General features: G+C 38.5%; 1 protein-coding gene across 5 annotated transcripts in view; it reads left to right on the plus strand.

The window, feature by feature from the left end:
* LOC137012359 (NLR family CARD domain-containing protein 3-like) overlaps positions 1 to 17,968 on the plus strand; it is a 51,594-nt gene that overhangs the window by 23,566 nt on the left and 10,060 nt on the right. The gene's annotated exons all lie outside the window — the stretch shown is intronic.

A 17,968-nucleotide genomic window follows, 5' to 3' on the forward strand; every position in this document is an offset into this window, starting at 1 on the left:
AGGGGAGTGGGATGGAGTCTCTGTTTTGAGTCACAATACCTCACTTAGCGGAGGGGTTGCCATCCGTTTTGCGAAAAGTTTCAGTCCACATTCTTACCAGACTGAAGAAATAGTTAAAGGTAGATTATTAAAAGTAAGAGCAACTTATGAAAATTTTGTTTTTGTTTTTATGTGTGTGTACTTTCCAACTTCATCAGTAGAAAGAATGCTATTTTTAAATACTTTGTGTGCTGCTTTGCAAAAATGTTCTGTGGAAGAATATTTATTTTTGGGTGGTGATTTTAACTGTACGGTATCAAATTTGGACAGGAACCATGTTGAACCCCATTTGGCCTCTCGTAATCGGTTAATTCAACTTGTTAAGATGCATGATTTATGTGATATTTGGAGACAGTTGCATGAGAAACAAAGACAGTATACCTGGACTCATATTCGTGACAGTGTGATTTCTCTGGCAAGATTAGATCGATTTTATGTGTTTAAGCATCACTGCAATATTGTAAGAAAGGCTTTAATTACCCCAGTGAGTTTCACTGATCATAGTATGGTGCAGTGTTACGTGTTTTTAAATTCTGTTAAAACAAGGAGTGCATATTGGCAGTTGAATACCAATTTGTTAAGTGATAAGTATTTTAAAAATATGTTTAAGTTGTTTTGGGATGAGTTTAGAACCACAAAGAATTCTTTTAATTCCTTAACACAGTGGTGGGATTTTGGGAAAGTTCAAATAAAACAATTTTGTTTACAATATACTCGAAACGTCACTAGAGATGCGTCTCTGAATATGAACATCTTGGAGGCTGACATTTTAAAACTTCAAGAATTGGCTGAGTCAACTGGTGCCCATAACTTTTTGGATTCTTTATTAAGTTAAAGAACACAGTTGGCTGATTTACTGGGTGTTAAAACACGGGGGGCTCTGGTCAGGTGTCGGTTCCAGAGTGTGGACCAGATGGATGCTCCATCCAAGTTCTTTTTCAATTTAGAGAAAAAGAATGGTCAGAGTAGGGCCATCCATGCCTTGCGCTCTGAGTCTGGAGGATTACTAACAGACCCTGCTGACATTCGTAAGAGAGCAGTTTGTTTTTATGAGAAACTGTATAAAAGTGAACTTGGGGTGGATTACTGGAGTGACAGTGATTTTTTTCAATGACTTGCCCCAGGTACCAGAAAAAGCCAATGCTGAGATCTCAGGTGCCTTGAGTATGGGGGAGCTATACAAAGCCCTCCAAGGAATGGAGTCCGGTAAAGCACCCGGAATCGACGGTCTGCCTGTTGACTTTTATAAGTCTTTCTGGTCAGAGTTGGGAGAGGACCTTCTGGAGGTGTTGAATGAAAGCCTGGCTGAAGGTCAGTTGCCCACGAGCTGCCTCAGAGCAGTGTTGACCCTCCTGCCTAAGAAAGGCGACCTTACGGACATCAAGTGTTGGCGACCCGTATCACTACTCTGTAGTGATTATAAACTGCTCTCTAAAAGCCTGGCTAATAGGCTAGCAGGTGTGATGGATGGTGTTATCCATCCTGACCAGACTCAATGTGTTCCCAGTAGATTGATATTTGATAATATTTCTTTGGTCCGTGATGTTTTAGAAGTCTCCAAGATGTTAGATTTAGACTGTGGGTTAATCTCTTTAGACCAGGAGAAAGCTTTTGACCGTATTGAGCACTGTTATTTGTGGAGAGTTTTACAAGCTTTGGGGTTTTGTCAGAGTTTTATCAATTATATTAAAGTTCTTTACAGTGACGTTGAGAGTATTCTTAAGGTGAACGGTGGTTTATGTGCTCCTTTTAAAGCTCAAAGAGGTGTGAGGCAGGGATGTTCTTTGTCTGGGATGCTTTACTCTTTGGCTATAGAGCCTCTTTTACAACAAATTAGGAATAAACTTCACGGTATATGTTTGCCAAACTGTAAAAGTAATTTTATTTTGTCAGCATATGCAGATGATGTTATAATTATGATTAGCAAGCAAAATTACATTCAGATTCTTTTAAATTTACTTGAAACTTTTAAAGGTCTTTCTTCTGCAAGTGTAAACTGGAGTAAAAGTGAAGCTCTTTTATAGGGTAAATGGGCAGATGGGAAACCAAGACTTCCTGAAGGTTTAAGCTGGGGTAAATTTGGTTTTAAATATTTAGGAGTATTTCTGGGTGATGAGTTAACAGTTCAGAAAAACTGGGAAGGAGTTATTGAAAAGGTTAAAGGTCGTTTGGACAAATGGAAATGCTTAGTGTCAAAGATCAGAGTCCTGCACGGGTCCATTTTTGGATACCCGCCCCCGCCCGTACCCGCAAAGTTCAGCACCAGATCCGACCCGTCACCCGTGATAATATCAAAATTAAATCCGCACCCGCCCAGACCCGTTAGTATTTGGCCCGTTACCCGACCCGTGCCCGCGATAAATCACACATGCTAAAATCATTCCAATTTAAAGTGCTTTATTCTTAACTTTTAAAAAATTCTTAAAAGTTAATTTCGTTTTGTATTAATTGTATCTTAATTTTAATCAATATTTCATCAACCAATTGCCTGTATTTAATAAATAGGAAGTAAATATAGCAGACAACAGATGATCACGACACGGAGGCGCCGGGGAGAACTGGAGCTCGTATCATAAATGAAGTAAAACTCAGCGTATAAGGTAGCCTACTTGCCTCAGAGACCTGAGGAATATATCTTTATTGGAATGTCTACTTTTAAACAGCAATTCAAAATGAAAGAAAACGGACTGCTCTGCTTATGTAATTCGAATGAAATGTGCATTTCACTACTGCGATGATCGCGAGTCAGCATCTTCAACTTCATCTTTGCAGCCACTGACACAGAAATGTTTATTAATAAACAATTAAAATGTCTCCTTGCTATATACATAATCATAATCATTAATTTTTTGCCGGTTCTTTGTGACAGCTTTTAGGTGCTTTATTGGCAGCGCAATCCTTACATGTTAGCCGGTACATGAACTCATCATGACCGCATCAGCACAGAAAACATAGAGATGCAACGCTTGCTCCAACTAGGCTATGAGAAGCATCAACAACAGTCGCACTGTCGCAGTGGTGGTGACGTGATGGGTCAAATGTCATATCGTTGTTGCCTATAATGGTAATTTAGACATACAAATATTGCGCATATTTTTCTCCCACGCTACTACCCGCCTGCAAGGAGTTAATTATCCGCCCACATCCCCGCCCGTGAATTTTAGGAATGTCACAATCCACCCGTTTTACCCACTTTTATGCGGGTACCCGCGGATACCCGACCCGTTGCAGGACTCTGCCAAAGATGTCATATAGAGGGCGTATTTTAATTATAAATAACTTGGTTGCATCTTCATTGTGGCACAAGTTTGCTTGTGTTGATCCTCCTCTATATCTGTTAACAAAAATTCAGGCTATCTTAGTTGACTTTTTTTGGGACAAATTTCATTGGGTCCCACAGAATGTGTTATATTTGCCAAAGGAGGAGGGTGGGCATGGTTTAATACATCTTCAAAGTAGGATAGCAACCTTTCGTCTGCAATTTGTACAAAAATTACTGGCTGGCTCAACTGATTTTAAATGGTGTGCTGTTGTGTATGCCATTTTACATAATCTTGGGAGTCTGGGGTTGGATAAGACCCTTTTCCTTATGGACCCAATGAAACTGAACACTTCTGGCCTACCCGTGTTTTACAGAAATATTTTTAAGGTTTGGAGTCTTTTTGTTTTTAAACAAGCAGAAGATCCACAGTCTCTTCACTGGCTTCTAGAGGAACCCTTAATTTGTGGAGCACGCCTGGATGTGTCTGCAAATGGACTTTTCCCAGGACTTAACAAGATGCTTATAAATAGCAAAGTAATAACTTTGGGCCAGTTACTGGATATGTCAGGGATTGACTTCAAGAATGAAGAAGCAATTGCTCAACGTTGGAGAATCAGGTCAACACGAGTGGTTGCACAGCTACTAATGAAATGGCGGGCAGCTCTTAAACCAACAGAAAAGACTTTGTTAACCGAGTATTGTGACGGTCTTTGTAAACCGATTCCTGAAGACTCTTTTCCTTGCTTGTTTTATTCACTGAACCTTGAAGGATTTTCTGGAATATTTTTAGAAGCTGCATCTCTGTGTAAGGACTTTTTTTCAAGCACTGGAAAGGTTTTGTATAAATATTGTGTGTTTAGTTTTAACAAAAAAATTTTGAATATGAAAGTTGATACTCCATGGCGTAATTTTTTTAAGTTAAATGAGGACAGAAAACCTGAGTGGAGAGCACTATATAAACCACCGTTGACCAAGAAGACAGGTGACTTACAGTGGAGAATTCTTCATGGCTCTGTTGCTGTCAATTCTTTTATTTCAATCTTGAATCCTGAAGTTAGCGCTGATTGTCCATTTTGTAATGAAAAAGAAACCATATTCCATGCTTTTGTGAACTGTAATAGATTAGGACCTTTGTTTTTGGTTTTAAAGAATATTTTTAGTAGTTGTAATGAAACTTTTCAATAGATGTATTTATTTTGGGTTTTAAATATGTTTTCAAAAAAAGATCTATTTGTCAGTTACTGAACTTTGTTTTGGGCCAAGCAAAATTAGCTATTTATCGAAGTAGAAAAAAGAAAGTGGATGAAAATGTGGAACAGAATATTGTTGTGCTGTTTTCAAATATGGTAAAGGCTAGAATATTGATTGATTTTATTACATTTATGGATGATCTTGTTACCTTTGAAGGTATTTGGTGTTGCAATGAAGCTTTGTGCTGTGGTTTTGAAGGAGATTTGTCTTTTATTCACTTTTTATAATATTGTAAATTAATTGGTTTGTGTTTCATTTTTGTAATAAAGGATTGTTAAAATTCTCTCTCTCTCTCTCTCTCTGTGTGTGTGTGTGTGTACTTGTTTTTGTGAAATATCAGGACATAAATGTGTATAATGACATGGGTATGACATGGGTATTACAAAAAAAGGTGAAATATGAGGACATTCAGCATGTCCCCACTTTTCAAAAGGCTTATAAATCACACAGAATGAGTTTTTGTGAGAAAGTAAAAGTGTGCACAGTTTCCTGTGAGGGTTAGGTTTAGGGTTAGGGGTAGTGTAGGGGGATAGTAAATACGGTTTGTACAGTATAAAAACCATTATGTCTATGGAATGTCCCCACATTTCACAAAAACAAACATGTGTGTGTGTGTGTGTGTGTGTGTGTGTGTGTGTGTGTGTGTGTGTGTGTGTGTGTGTGTGTGTGTGTGTGTGTGTGTGTGTGTGCGCGCGCACGCGCGTGTGCTTGAGGATTGCTGAGTTGTTTGGTGTGAGAGCGATCTTGAGTGAGTTTATTTTCTTATTTCTTAAATCTTTATATGCTTTAAGTTAGATAAAAGGCACCTTGTTTGTGAGTGTTGTTAAGCGTTTAGCTGACTTTAGTCGGCGTTCTCCGAGTAATGGAGATAAACGCGGGAGACTTTACAAGTAGCCTATGTCTGTTAGGCATGGGTGCAAATGTATACCTGACCCCGCTGTTACAGTGGAAGATTGCTTATTAGCCATAAGCGCTGTGATCGGTGGGGCAAACATTAGTTCGGCATCTCGAATGAATAAGGCTGTTGTGTTTTTTCTAAAGGAAGTTCAAATGGGTTAACAATAAATGATACATTTGTGCCCGTTCTACCCCTTTCAAGTCCAACCAAAAAAGTTGTTCTCTCAAACATGCCGCCGTTTGTAAGAAGTGAAAAATTAGAGGAAATACTTAAAAGACATGGTAAGCTAATGAGCCCCATTAAAATGATTCCACTTGGCTGTAAAAATGCTGAACTTAAACATGTAATGTCGTTTAGATGACAGGTGATTATGATTTTGAATTCACAGACTGAAGCGCTGAACTTCTCCGTCAGGATGAGTATTGACGGTAAAGATTACACGATTTTTATTAGTTCTGAGACAATGAGGTGTTTCACATGTGGAGGTGTTGGACATGTTCGGCAGACTTGTCCTAATAAAAACAGAGTGAATGTAAATAGCGTAGCTGCCGCTGCTGCTAATGCAGAGAACAACGGGCAGATATGCGGTAATGATTTAAATACGGCTTCGGTTTCGTCAGAGCTGTCTGTTGTTGAAAACGCTGAATTGAATACATCATGTGAAGAAAGTGATGTGGCAGGTGGCTTAAAACATGATTCTGTCGAGTCAGTTGAGGAGACTGCTGTTAGCAGTGTTGAAATAGGGTTTTACAGTCAGTACTGTAAGGACCTTAGGTCATTTATTAGCTCAATTTAATTGTTACAGGGAATAAGAATTGAATCAACTGTAAATGATTCACTGTAAATGATTCAGAATTAATATTTAACACTTCATCAATTATTCGTCCAGCGAAAATTGAGGTTCAGTGGCGGTTCTACATTGAAATACACCCTGGGCGAGACCCCTTTCGAGCGCCCCCCCAACCCCAATTGCACAAATCCTTCATTAGAAAGCCAGACTTAAGAGAATTAAGTTATTAACTATTGCAATTTAAACAGCAAACACACTTTTTAAGGTGCACAATTTCCACCTCCAACATTGCCAAAGGACAATGAACACCATTCTGCACAAAATATGAGTATAAGTTATCAGAACTTAAATAAATATACACTATATTAATATGCCAAAAATATATACAATCAGATATATAAATAAATAAAAAGTATAACAAAAAGTATAAAAAGTAACAAAAGCAGAGAGCAACAATATTATTATCAACAAAAAATATTAAGAATATTATACAAATAAAATATGTATTATAACATTATGAATGAAATGTGCATTATTTGGAAGAAAGTCGAGGTGTGTGACTGACTTTAGCCTATTATTAATTATATTACTGGGCTGCGTTCCAGTTCGGTTTTAGACACGCTCTCGCGAACTTCCCTACACACTTCCCCTCGGGGGAATCCTTGCCGCCATTTTGAAGTGCGTTCCACTTCGTGACCGAGGGAGCGAGTCTACTTCATATGTACACTTCAGGCAGCTCCATAACCCACAATGCAACACGATTGTGACGTCACCGCATATCGCGTTTATTTTACCCCACCACAAACAACTCTATGATATATTAATTATTTTTTAAACATTTAGAACACACATATATACATATAGAATGCTGTATTAAACAATTTTGTAAGGGGAAAAAATAAATAATAAACAGCTCCACTGCGGATTCCAAGTGATCAAGGGCTTAGGACGTTCCAGTTCAGCCCATACAAAGGTTCCGCCAGAAGTGGGCACTCGTGCAACATAAGCAATGATGTACATCCGAGTCAACGAGACCGAGTGAAGTTAGCGAGGGAAGGGCATTTAAAAACCGAACTGGAACGCAGCCTTGGTGTGGATCCCCCGTCCCCGTCCACCCCCCCGCCCTGTACGTTCCATTTGAGAGAGACCCAGAGGTGAAATGTCGCCCGCGCCTCTCGCCCCACCCCCTTTTACAGTTCTTTCACAACACACAGCTTCTGTGCATGGTACATTTTCAGCAAGCAGGGGCGCCGGCAGCTGCAGGGAGCGCCAATTTGCCAATTCAACACACAGTGAAATTATATAAATGATGAAAAACCGCCTCGCGACGCAGAGGATTTTTTTTTTTTTTTTAATCTGCTCGTGCTGCCGCCCCCAATGTGTCACGAAAAAATGACGCCCCGGGCGGCTGCCCGGTTCGCCCGTGCCTAAAACCGCTACTGCTTTTAAATGCATAATTAAATTTTTAAAAACGAAATTATAGGCTTAAATGCAGGTTCCGAAAGTTGGTCGTTTTGTCGCTATGGTCACACACACACGCGCGCACGCACGCACGCACCGTAAATTGCGCTCTTTTATATGGCAAAAGTAGGAGACATAGAGCAAAATAAGTAGACTAGCACCAATTAAGTTTTCGTGCACTATATTCAAAGTCATCTAAAGCCATTCCATAGCTTCATGTGAGGGACAGAAGAAATATACATCGATAAGTTCACGGTCAGAAACTCCTCTTCCCTCCTCTACAGCTGTCAATCATTCAGCATTTAAACAGCGTGTCATGTTCGGTAACGACAGTCAGCGCGGTAAAACTCTCCAATATGATATATTCCCATTATAATACTTGATATGTAGATAAAGAGCTGTGGATTTGCATAAAATGACTTTATCTTGCTGGAGTTTATTGCTGTTTCTGAACGATGTCATCATTCTGTCTACAGGATGTCTGTTAGATCGACAACACAAGGACTATGAATTCGTGTCACACGCACAATAACTGGAATTTAAAAATGAAAGAACCATATGATTAATAAACTGGTAGATACAGTCAGATGTACACAGGGATTCTCTTTGTACCGTGAACTTTTCAATGCGCAGACAACTGCGCGCTCTGACTCGATATTGCTTCAAGCGCATCATTCTGCACCCGGGATGCGCATTAGCGTTTTTTTGCTGCTGTTTTGAAGCGTTTCATATTATCATGGTTTTGCACACTGAAAGATTATTAATAGCCTATTTTGTTCTGTCGTATCTATAGCTTGTTGCCCCATTAAAAAGCTGCACAATACATTTAAAATAAGCGTCTTTTAATGTTACATTAATATAAATACATATAATTATTCACATATAAATCTAATTTCATAATACAAATAGTAATTTTAAACTTTTTATTAACATTTGGATTTATAAAATTAGTGTGCAAAGTTTTTAGGCTAGAATATTTTTTGCTGCAGAATTATATACTCACCTAGTTTACTTATTTATTTATTGGTCAGCTTATGAATATATTTTTATTCATTTGTTATTTAATGAGATGGTGTGTTTAGTGCATTCTGGATTGGTTAACAAATCAAAGATACAGGCTCCCACAAATAAATTAATTCAACAAAGGTAACCTCTTTTGCTACTTATTTTTAATGGTTTAAATGTGTACTCTTGTCACGATCACTGTCTGTTCCTGTCAGTTCCCGGACTACACTTCCCACAATCCTCCCTGCCAGTCACATGTTCACTCTACACCAATCACCTGTCGCCACATACAGCCATGCACACACTCCTCACTAATCACTACACCCAGCTGCCGCTTGTTACCAGGACTATAAAAGACTCACACACACACCACCTCACCGCGAAGTCTTGATTACCTTGTGTGTCATTTCCGAGCGTTTATACCCTGTTTACCTGTTGTTACTGTTCCTGTCTGTTACCCGTTCTTGACCCGTTGCTGCCTGTCCTGACCCTTGCCTGTTATACTGTTCTGTGTATGATATCCGCCTGCCTCGATCTACTGCCTGTGCCCTGACTACGATTCTGCCTAACCCTCTGCTGTACCTGTTTGCTCCTGATTTACCCTGCCTGTACGACCACGCTTACTCTTTAATTAAAAGCTTGCAAATGGATCTCCGCCTCAGTCCCACTTCGTTACACTCTACATGTTTCACCACTTATGAACTATCATTTAGCCTACTATATGTTGTGTACATGACTAATGTGCTCTACCATCACCAATAAATAAATTACTATTAGAGCACAAAATTGTTTACAAGAGAACAAATTTCTTTATTGATCTAGTCACGTAATTTTGCTCTCAGAATACACCAGATTTATGCATTTAAATTTAAAATGTACAAAATTTTCCTCCGGGGGGGCATGCCCCCCGACCCCCCTAGAGGAACCGATGTCCACCCACCACAGTCTCACAAAATCCTGTCGGAAACACTGCAATCCGTTCCAAAAAGTCATTACAAATTAGCATTTAAGTGCTTATATATATATATATATATATATATATATATATATATATATATATAAATCCCGGGAAGCTTTGAAGGATGTTGCTGGCTGGTGCAACGCGCTGTTTTGAGCGTCTGGCTTGAGCGGCTCTCTTCTTGGGAGACTTTGGTCAGATATTTCACAGAGGGTTGTGGAGTCTGGATGTGACGGCTGTTGAATGATCAGCGGCGCGGCTCGTGGTTGAAGTCGGCGACTGTTAGATGGAAAATCAGCCCCGATAAAGGATCTTCTCAACTTCTTCTTTCCAGCATGACCCAAGCGACTTTTCAGCTGTGGTCAAAGTAGCGGTGCTTCGGCTACTGGGTTTCAACGACTGTGCTTCAGTTCGACTTCGGACCGATTTCTGACCGATTTTCTGACGTTAGCTTGTTCGGACAGCATAGTTTTAAAGGAGCAATCTGGCTCCATCCTTCAGATGCGATCCTCCAATGAGACGTTGCTATATGGAGCTAAGACACGCCTTGTCTATTGTCTATTGATCACATCGCGTGATATCTGCAGAACATTCTCCTGTTTTATTAACAACTTTATAACGTTTCTTAATATTTTCCTGATACTGAATTTCAATGTTTCATTCACACAGAATTACAGAGAATTATAAATTCTGCATTTAGAGCTCAAACACGACACACTTCTTACACACATTTACTAGACTGACCTAATTAAAACAATGATTACAAGAGAAAGAAAATGCATAAAGGAATACAAACATATAATGCATTGACCCCAACATGTTAGTAATCACATCATAGCATGTGTTATTCTGAATATAGTTTAAAATAATCTCTTAATGACTGTCCATTTGAAATTCAAGATTGAGTCTGTAAGCATAAAGTTATTGAACAGCGACCGGAGTCACAAGTGACCGGGTCAAAACGGACTCCTAATCAGGAGGATGCCTGTGTTGGTCCGTTGTTCTTTTCATGTCCGATTAATTACTGTTTCCTGTTCCGTTCATTTGATACAAAAGGGTTTTGTGAGCGTCTATAAATTTAATGTAATCAGGAAGGCCTCAGAAGTCCTGTTACCACTTCTCTTAATGCTGACTAGCTGGAATTAGGAGCTTTGTTCGATCACATTGTTCATTGATAAAGTCATTGGTAAGTTCTGTCGAGCGAGGCCCTACAGTACCGGGCCCTAGTGGAGTACTGACAGATAATGATTGCAATTCTCATAGTGAGATAAAGCAAACACAGCTTCCCAAGATCACAGAAAATATCGAGGAGCCAATAGAAGAAGAAAGCTCTCAAGATATAAGTGTTCATCCACAAACTGAGGAATCTGATAATGATTATGAGGATTCTGAGAGTATTGTGGATGAGAATAATGAGACTGGTGCTAGTGTACAGATGCAGATTACTGGTGGTGAGAGTAAGTTAAAACTTTACTCACTTAAATTAATGATTTTTTGGATTGTACTAAAGGCCTTCGTAAGCCTAAGATTGAGACTTTTTTTCCTGATCTTAATTTGTTTTTGGCATCTGGCACAACAGTAATGAGAAAAGCTTCATTTGATGAATTTGATAAACCAAAAAGATATCGTCTTAAGAAAATTCTGTGTAATGTGAGAAGTTCTCTGCATTCACGTGGTAAAAAATGAGTATTATAGTAACATTAGAATTAATTTATTTTTGTTTTGTATTGATCTTTTTTACGTATAGCACCATGGCACCATTGTGTTTTGGCTCTTTAAATATAAATGGATGCCGTGATGCTGTAAAAAGAACATCTCTTTTTGATTATATTACTTTGAAGAATAGCAGTGTTGTGTTTTTACAAGGAACTCACACAGATGTAATTAATCAAGTCCAGTGGCAGAGTGAGTGGAATGGGCAGACCATCCTAAGTCATGGTTCTAGTAATAGTGCAGGAGTTGCTATCCTTCTTGCAGTTGAATTTAAAGAACAAAATGTAAGTGTTTTTGATCTCATTCCAGGCAGAATGCAAAGAGTAGATGTTTCTCTTTGTTTAATGTATATGCCCCTAAAATTGGGACAGAGCGTACCTTTTTCTTTGATAAACTTAATACAGCTTTGAGCAATGTCCAACAGGGCAGGATTATTGTTTTGGCTGGCGATTTTAATTGTACATTTGATCATACATTAGATAGGAATCATGAGGAACCCCATAGTTCGTCAGCAAATGTTTTAAACAAATTGGTTATTTATCATGATTTTGTAGATGTTTGGAGAGAAGCCTTTCCTAATGTCAAACAATATACATGGATTAAAGTAAATTCTAATTTGGTCTCTGCAGCAAGGCTTGATAGAATTTACATACAAAGAAGTGTTAGAGAAAAGTTTTCTAATAGCTGTATTACACCGACCCCTTTGTCAGACCATCACTGTATATTTGTTAATGTCACTTCAGCACAGAGCACTTTTAAATGTCCCTATTGGCGACTTTCTTATAAGCTGTTGCAAGATCACAACTTTGTGCACTCTTTTACACTGTTCTGGGAGATGTTGAGAGAGAGAAAATCCCAGTATAAGTCTCACAGTCAGTGGTGGGATATAATTAAAGTACAAGTGAAACTTTTTTGTTTGAAGTATTCTGCACATAAGTCTTTTCTCGAAAACAAAATGAGACAACTTGAACAAGAAATTTTGCAGTTGAAAATTGAAGAGCATGATAGGAGTATTGCTGGTGATTTAGGAATAAGGAAAACACTTCTTCAGAACTTACTAGAAGAGAGAGCTAAACAGACACTAATTCGCACAAGGTTCACACGTTTCAACTGCATGGAGGCTCCAAACATCATTATTTTTTAATTCAGAGAAGAAAGTTGTCAACAGGAAAACTTTAAGTCACCTGAAACTTCCAGAAGGGGGTGAAACAATTGATGAACATGAAATAGCTACTCATGCGCTATTTTTTTATGAACATCTTTATACAGCAGAACCCTGTGATGAAGAAATATCAGAAAAACTGCTTCAGGATTTACCTCAGTTGACAAGAAATGATAAGCGTTCACTTGATAAACCATTGCGAATGGATGAATTGACTATGGCGATTAAAGATTTGTCTTCAGGCAAGGCCCCTGGTCTGAATGGCTTAACTACTGAATTTTATAGGAAGTTTTGGTCAGTTATCTCAGTTTTTTTAGAGTGCCTTGAGAGAGGTACTCTACCTGTGAGTTTGCAGAGAGCAGTGATTACATTGCTACGCAAGAAGGGTGATCTTGCGGACATAAAAAATTGGCGCCCTGTTTCCCTGCTCGGCGTGGACTACAAGATACTGTCCAAAGCACTAACCAATAGATTGAAGTTCTACATATCAACGATTATTCATCCAGATCAGTCATATTGCATTCCAAACCGAACTATATTTGATAATCTGTTTTTAATTCGTGATTTGATTTAATTTGCAAAAGAGAATAAGTTGAATGAAGGATTTTTATCTTTGGACCAGGAAAAAGCCTTTGATTGAGTGGATCATGGGTTTCTTTTCCAATGTTTCGAAGCCTTTGGATTTGGCTTGCTCGCTCAAAAGACCTTTTGTGGTAAGCAGAGGCATACGGCAAGGATGTAGCATGTCAGGCATTTTATATGCTATTGTTATTGAACCTTTGCTAATGGTACTGAGACAACAACTTTGTGGGATTTCTTTAGTGGAGCTTTCCTCTTCGTAGATTGTTACCACTAAACCCAGTGCTTACGCAGATGATGTCACTATAATTATTAGATCAGATGATGATGTTCACAACTTAGAAGCAGCTCTCAAGATCTATCAAGAAGCTTCCTCAGCCCGGATCAACTGGGCCAAAAGTGCTTCTTTCTTATTAGGCCAATGGGAGGTCGAAGGTTTTCCAAAGCTCCCTCAGCACTGCCCTTGGAGTTCAGAGGGGTTTAAAGTGCTGGGGGTTTTTCTTGGAAAAGAACAATATATGGAGAAAAACTGGGAAGGTTTATATGAAAAGGTGGCTGGTCGTTTGGAGTGATGGAGATGGACTCTCCCTCAATTGTCTTATAGAGGGAGGGTCCTTGTTGTAAATAACCTTGCAGCATCTACGCTATGGCACCGTCTGACTGTTATTAATCCCCCAAAGGATCTTTTGCAAAGACTACAAAAGGTTTTTGTTGATTTCTTTTGGGATGGCTTCCATTGGTTGCCTTCTGGAATTGTATACTTGCCTGTAAATGAAGGAGGGCAAGGACTGATCGAACTGTCAGCCAAAGTGAGAGCCATGAGACTAAAATCTGCGCAGAGACTGCTCTATTCTATGGAATTTACTCCGTGGGTGTCTTTCGGGCTATCATTGTTAAGATCTCTGTCTGGGGTTGAGCTTGATAAACAGTTGTTTTTGATGTCATCCTTTAACAAAAAAGTTACATCTGGTGTTAATTTTTATGCCTCTGTTTTAAATGCCTGGAATGTGTTTAAGTTGTCTAGGTCTGAAAATGATCATTATGGCCTAGACGAACCCTTATTTTTTTTTACTTTTTTAGGAAATATTTGCATGTCTAATTATATAGTAAAGATGTGCATGGAAAAAGGACTCACTAAAGTGGGGCATTTGATTAACCCAGCCACAAATTAATGGAGATCAGTGGAAGAAATTGCTAGTCAAGTTGAATTGAGGTCTGTGAGGGTAATGGAGCAGTTGATTTCTGTTTTAAAAGCTGCTCTTCCTCCTCCTCTAATTCAGTTTGTCAATTATTCTTTGGAGAGTGAGCCTGTACAGGTAGCCTTTCCTGAGTTAACTGTGTCACCTGAAGTTTGTTCTGAAGTGATTCAGGAGGGAAAGTTGTTGAATTTTGAGAGACTCAAATGTTTACCTTTTCAAACAGTAGGGAAAAAAAGCATTTACCAAGTCTGTGTGAAAACAGCATACTTTAATGATTTGCATGACAGACAGGATACTAAATGGTGAGAAAAACTGTCAGTTGTTGATAATATTTTTCCCTCCTGGAGGCTTTAGTATAAAAGTCCCCTTCCAAAAAGTTCAGGTGATTTACAGTGGAGAATACTACATTGTGTGTTTGCCACTAATGTTTTTGTTTCAAAATTCAACTTAAATGTATTGCCTTTTTGTCATTTTTGTAATGGGCACGATACTGTGTTTCATGTTTTTAATGAATGTCCACGGTTAGAGCCACTGTTTGCATTGTTGGAAGGGATCTTGATAGGTTTGGGTTTTGTTTTTAACAAAATGATTTTTATCTACGGACACAAGTATTCTAAAGCAAATAAAGAGCGTTGTACTTTTGCCAGTTTCATAATTGGTCAAGCAAAATTGGCTATTTGGAAAACTTGTAGGCTTTCTATTGAAGGACGAATAATTAATGTTTCGAAAATGTTCAAAGCGTTGGTTGAATCACGAATAAGGGTAGAATATATATATTTTTCAAAACTGCAGACAATATGGTTGAATTTACATATAAATGGTGTGCAAATAGTGGTTTGTTTGCGGTTGGTGATGATGATTCTTTGATATTTAATTGGTAAATATTTGTGAGTAACTTTTGTATTATGGTGTAGAATGTGCAATTTCTAATTAGAAGAGTTACACTCATGTTGGATACAAATTTCAATATCAGGTTTCACTGCTGTCCTTCAGAAAGGTCTTCATTCTTATCTAAGCATGCAAGGTAGTTCAGTAATTTCAATGAAGCAAGTACCAGTTGAAACCATAATTAGGAGTATAGGTCTAACAGATTCTTGCAGTGCAGACATTCCACTTGATGTAGCAGCACTCCTACGTGCTAACTGCCAAGACAAGTAGTTGTCTATGTGGCCTAACATGGCCTTTGTCGCCGTTCAAGGCTATCGTGTTTATGTGGCCTAACGTGGCCGTTGTCGTCATTCAAGGCTATCTTGTCTATGTGGCCTAATGTGGCCTTTCAGGAATTGCAAGATTCACCACTGGTGGGTATATATTTCCTCTTACAGTTCTTGGGGGGTAGGCTCCGTTTCTGCGGGATAATTCTCCTTCACCATTTTTTGGGGTCTGCTATGCCCCTGCCTTCATCTTCAGGCAGGAAATGCAGAGTCTGCAACCCTTTAGCATGTGAGCTACAGATGGGGCCTACAAAAAGAACTTTATCTTACAATATTTTGCTTGCCGATTGTTAATGTTATGTGCTGTGCTGTATTGACAAGGCGAATACGGAAATCCACAATCATACGGGCTTTATTTACAAACAAGGAACAGATAGACAGCTTCAAACACGTATATAAAACAATAAAACAGACAAGGAGTGCAGGGAGTGAGTCCAACTTAAAGGGAGTGCTGACGAGGACAAACAGGTGCTGGGAATCAGGGAAGATGGCGGGAAGACTGATGAGGGAAGTGCAGACAGGAGTGGAGAACAGGAGGTTGCTGGGAACTGGAGTCCGGGAAGGCGTGAATGTAACAGTTAATAAATATTGTTATGTTATCTTGCCTCCCGAGTCTTTTTGTTAGAAGTATATTTCTGCTTCATATGATGATCCCCAAAATCCCCATCGGATCACAAGAAAGTTATTTCAAACAACACTCGCTGGTGTCTAAAAGTGAGCTGAAAAGAGTTTGAAATGTCTTAAATGTTGAAGTTAAATGGTAGCCTGATGTAATAACATGGGACATAAGCAGTGGTGTTGAGCATTTCCTGACCTCCTCACCGTCTCCTCCTCAGTCTTTGCAAGCCAAGAAGGGTCATGGCTCACCACTTTGTGCCAAATTTCATGAGAGAAGTGTCAAACAATTCAAAAATCACATTTCTCAATGCAAAATTGCAAAGAATTTATCTTTCATCATTTCCATACATAATATTGTGAAAAGATTCAGGGAATCCAGATAAATCTCAGTACATGTAGGGCAAGGCAGGAGACCTCTGTTTAACACTAGAAGTCCCAGAGAGCAGCCATTTGGCTTTTCTACCTATAAAACCCGCAGGACAGCCGATGGGCTGGAAGTCTTTAGGCTAATATCCTTAATCAGCTGTGAACAGTTGCTTTTGTTATGTAAACAATGTGGGGCCATGCTGAGCCACTTCAAGGAAACTTGTGTTTCACTTTGCCATCTTAGGGAGAAATCAACACACATGTTTTTTTTTTCCTTTGTTGCTGAGATCTATTGATAAAAATAGTACAAAATAAAATAAAGAAACCAACCATTTGTACACATATTTACAAATAATATTAAAAAGTGAGTGAGTACATTCCAGCAATCACTCACAATCCTGGCACTGCCTGGCAATATATTATAAATACATTTTGTATATATTCATTATATATTAATCTTATATTTGAAATACATCATAAGTCCATTTTTAAAAGTGTTTGAAAGATGGGTTCAAGTGTACTACAAGTGGTAACTAAATACATTTTTCTATACAGAGATAGTATGTTAAAAGCACATTTTAGTTCAAATTCATGGTGCCTCAAAATAGCACAGTTGAGTACACTTAGATGTTCTTAAGATTATCTTAAGAAGTACTAAAGAAGAGCTTTTAGTATATTAAGTACAAAATAAGTGCACGGAAATAGAGCACTGGACATTATGGAAGTGTAAAAGTGTACTAAAATAAAGTGTATTTTACTGCACTTTTTTTCACCTGGGTAGACACTCCAACACTTTCCGTTTGCATTAAGATTATTTTTATTACCACACTGGCAGATATTGATAATTTTACTTAAGTAAAATGCACTTAATTTAGATCCCCCCAGGAAACAAGACTAAATATCATATATAATTTTCTCATATAGAAAATCCATCTTGATTTAAGATTTTTTTTTTTTTATTTACTTGAAATAGGATTAAAAAAAAACTTAGTATGAAAAGCATTTTTGCAGTATGAATGAGTGAGTTAACTTTTTAAACATCACTTCATTTCAGGGTTAACATAGTCAGAGTTTTCACTTAACCTCCTTTCTGAAACCGGCCCATGGTCAATCAAGTTCTCTGCTTTTAGCAGCCCTCCCTCCCCCACACATACAAACAAGCCACCAGCAACCATTCACACACACACACCCCCAACCCCCCTGCAGATTGCTCAGGTAATGACCATATTTACACATGAATTGATGCTAATGATAGCCAAAAGACTAGCCAGTTAGCATCCACTTGGCTAAAGGAGAGTTACAAATCTCTGGGACTTCTAGTGTTAATGTGTGTGACCTTTGAACCCTCAGATGGAACTGCATGAGAAACCATCATGCTACTGTGTTAAATATAGCCAGATGTGCTCAGGAAAACCCTTTAGATAACCATTTTCACTCAATACAGTCTGACGCT

Source organism: Chanodichthys erythropterus, chromosome 22, assembly GCF_024489055.1.
Source record: "Chanodichthys erythropterus isolate Z2021 chromosome 22, ASM2448905v1, whole genome shotgun sequence".
Taxonomy (NCBI): Eukaryota; Metazoa; Chordata; class Actinopteri; order Cypriniformes; family Xenocyprididae; genus Chanodichthys; species Chanodichthys erythropterus.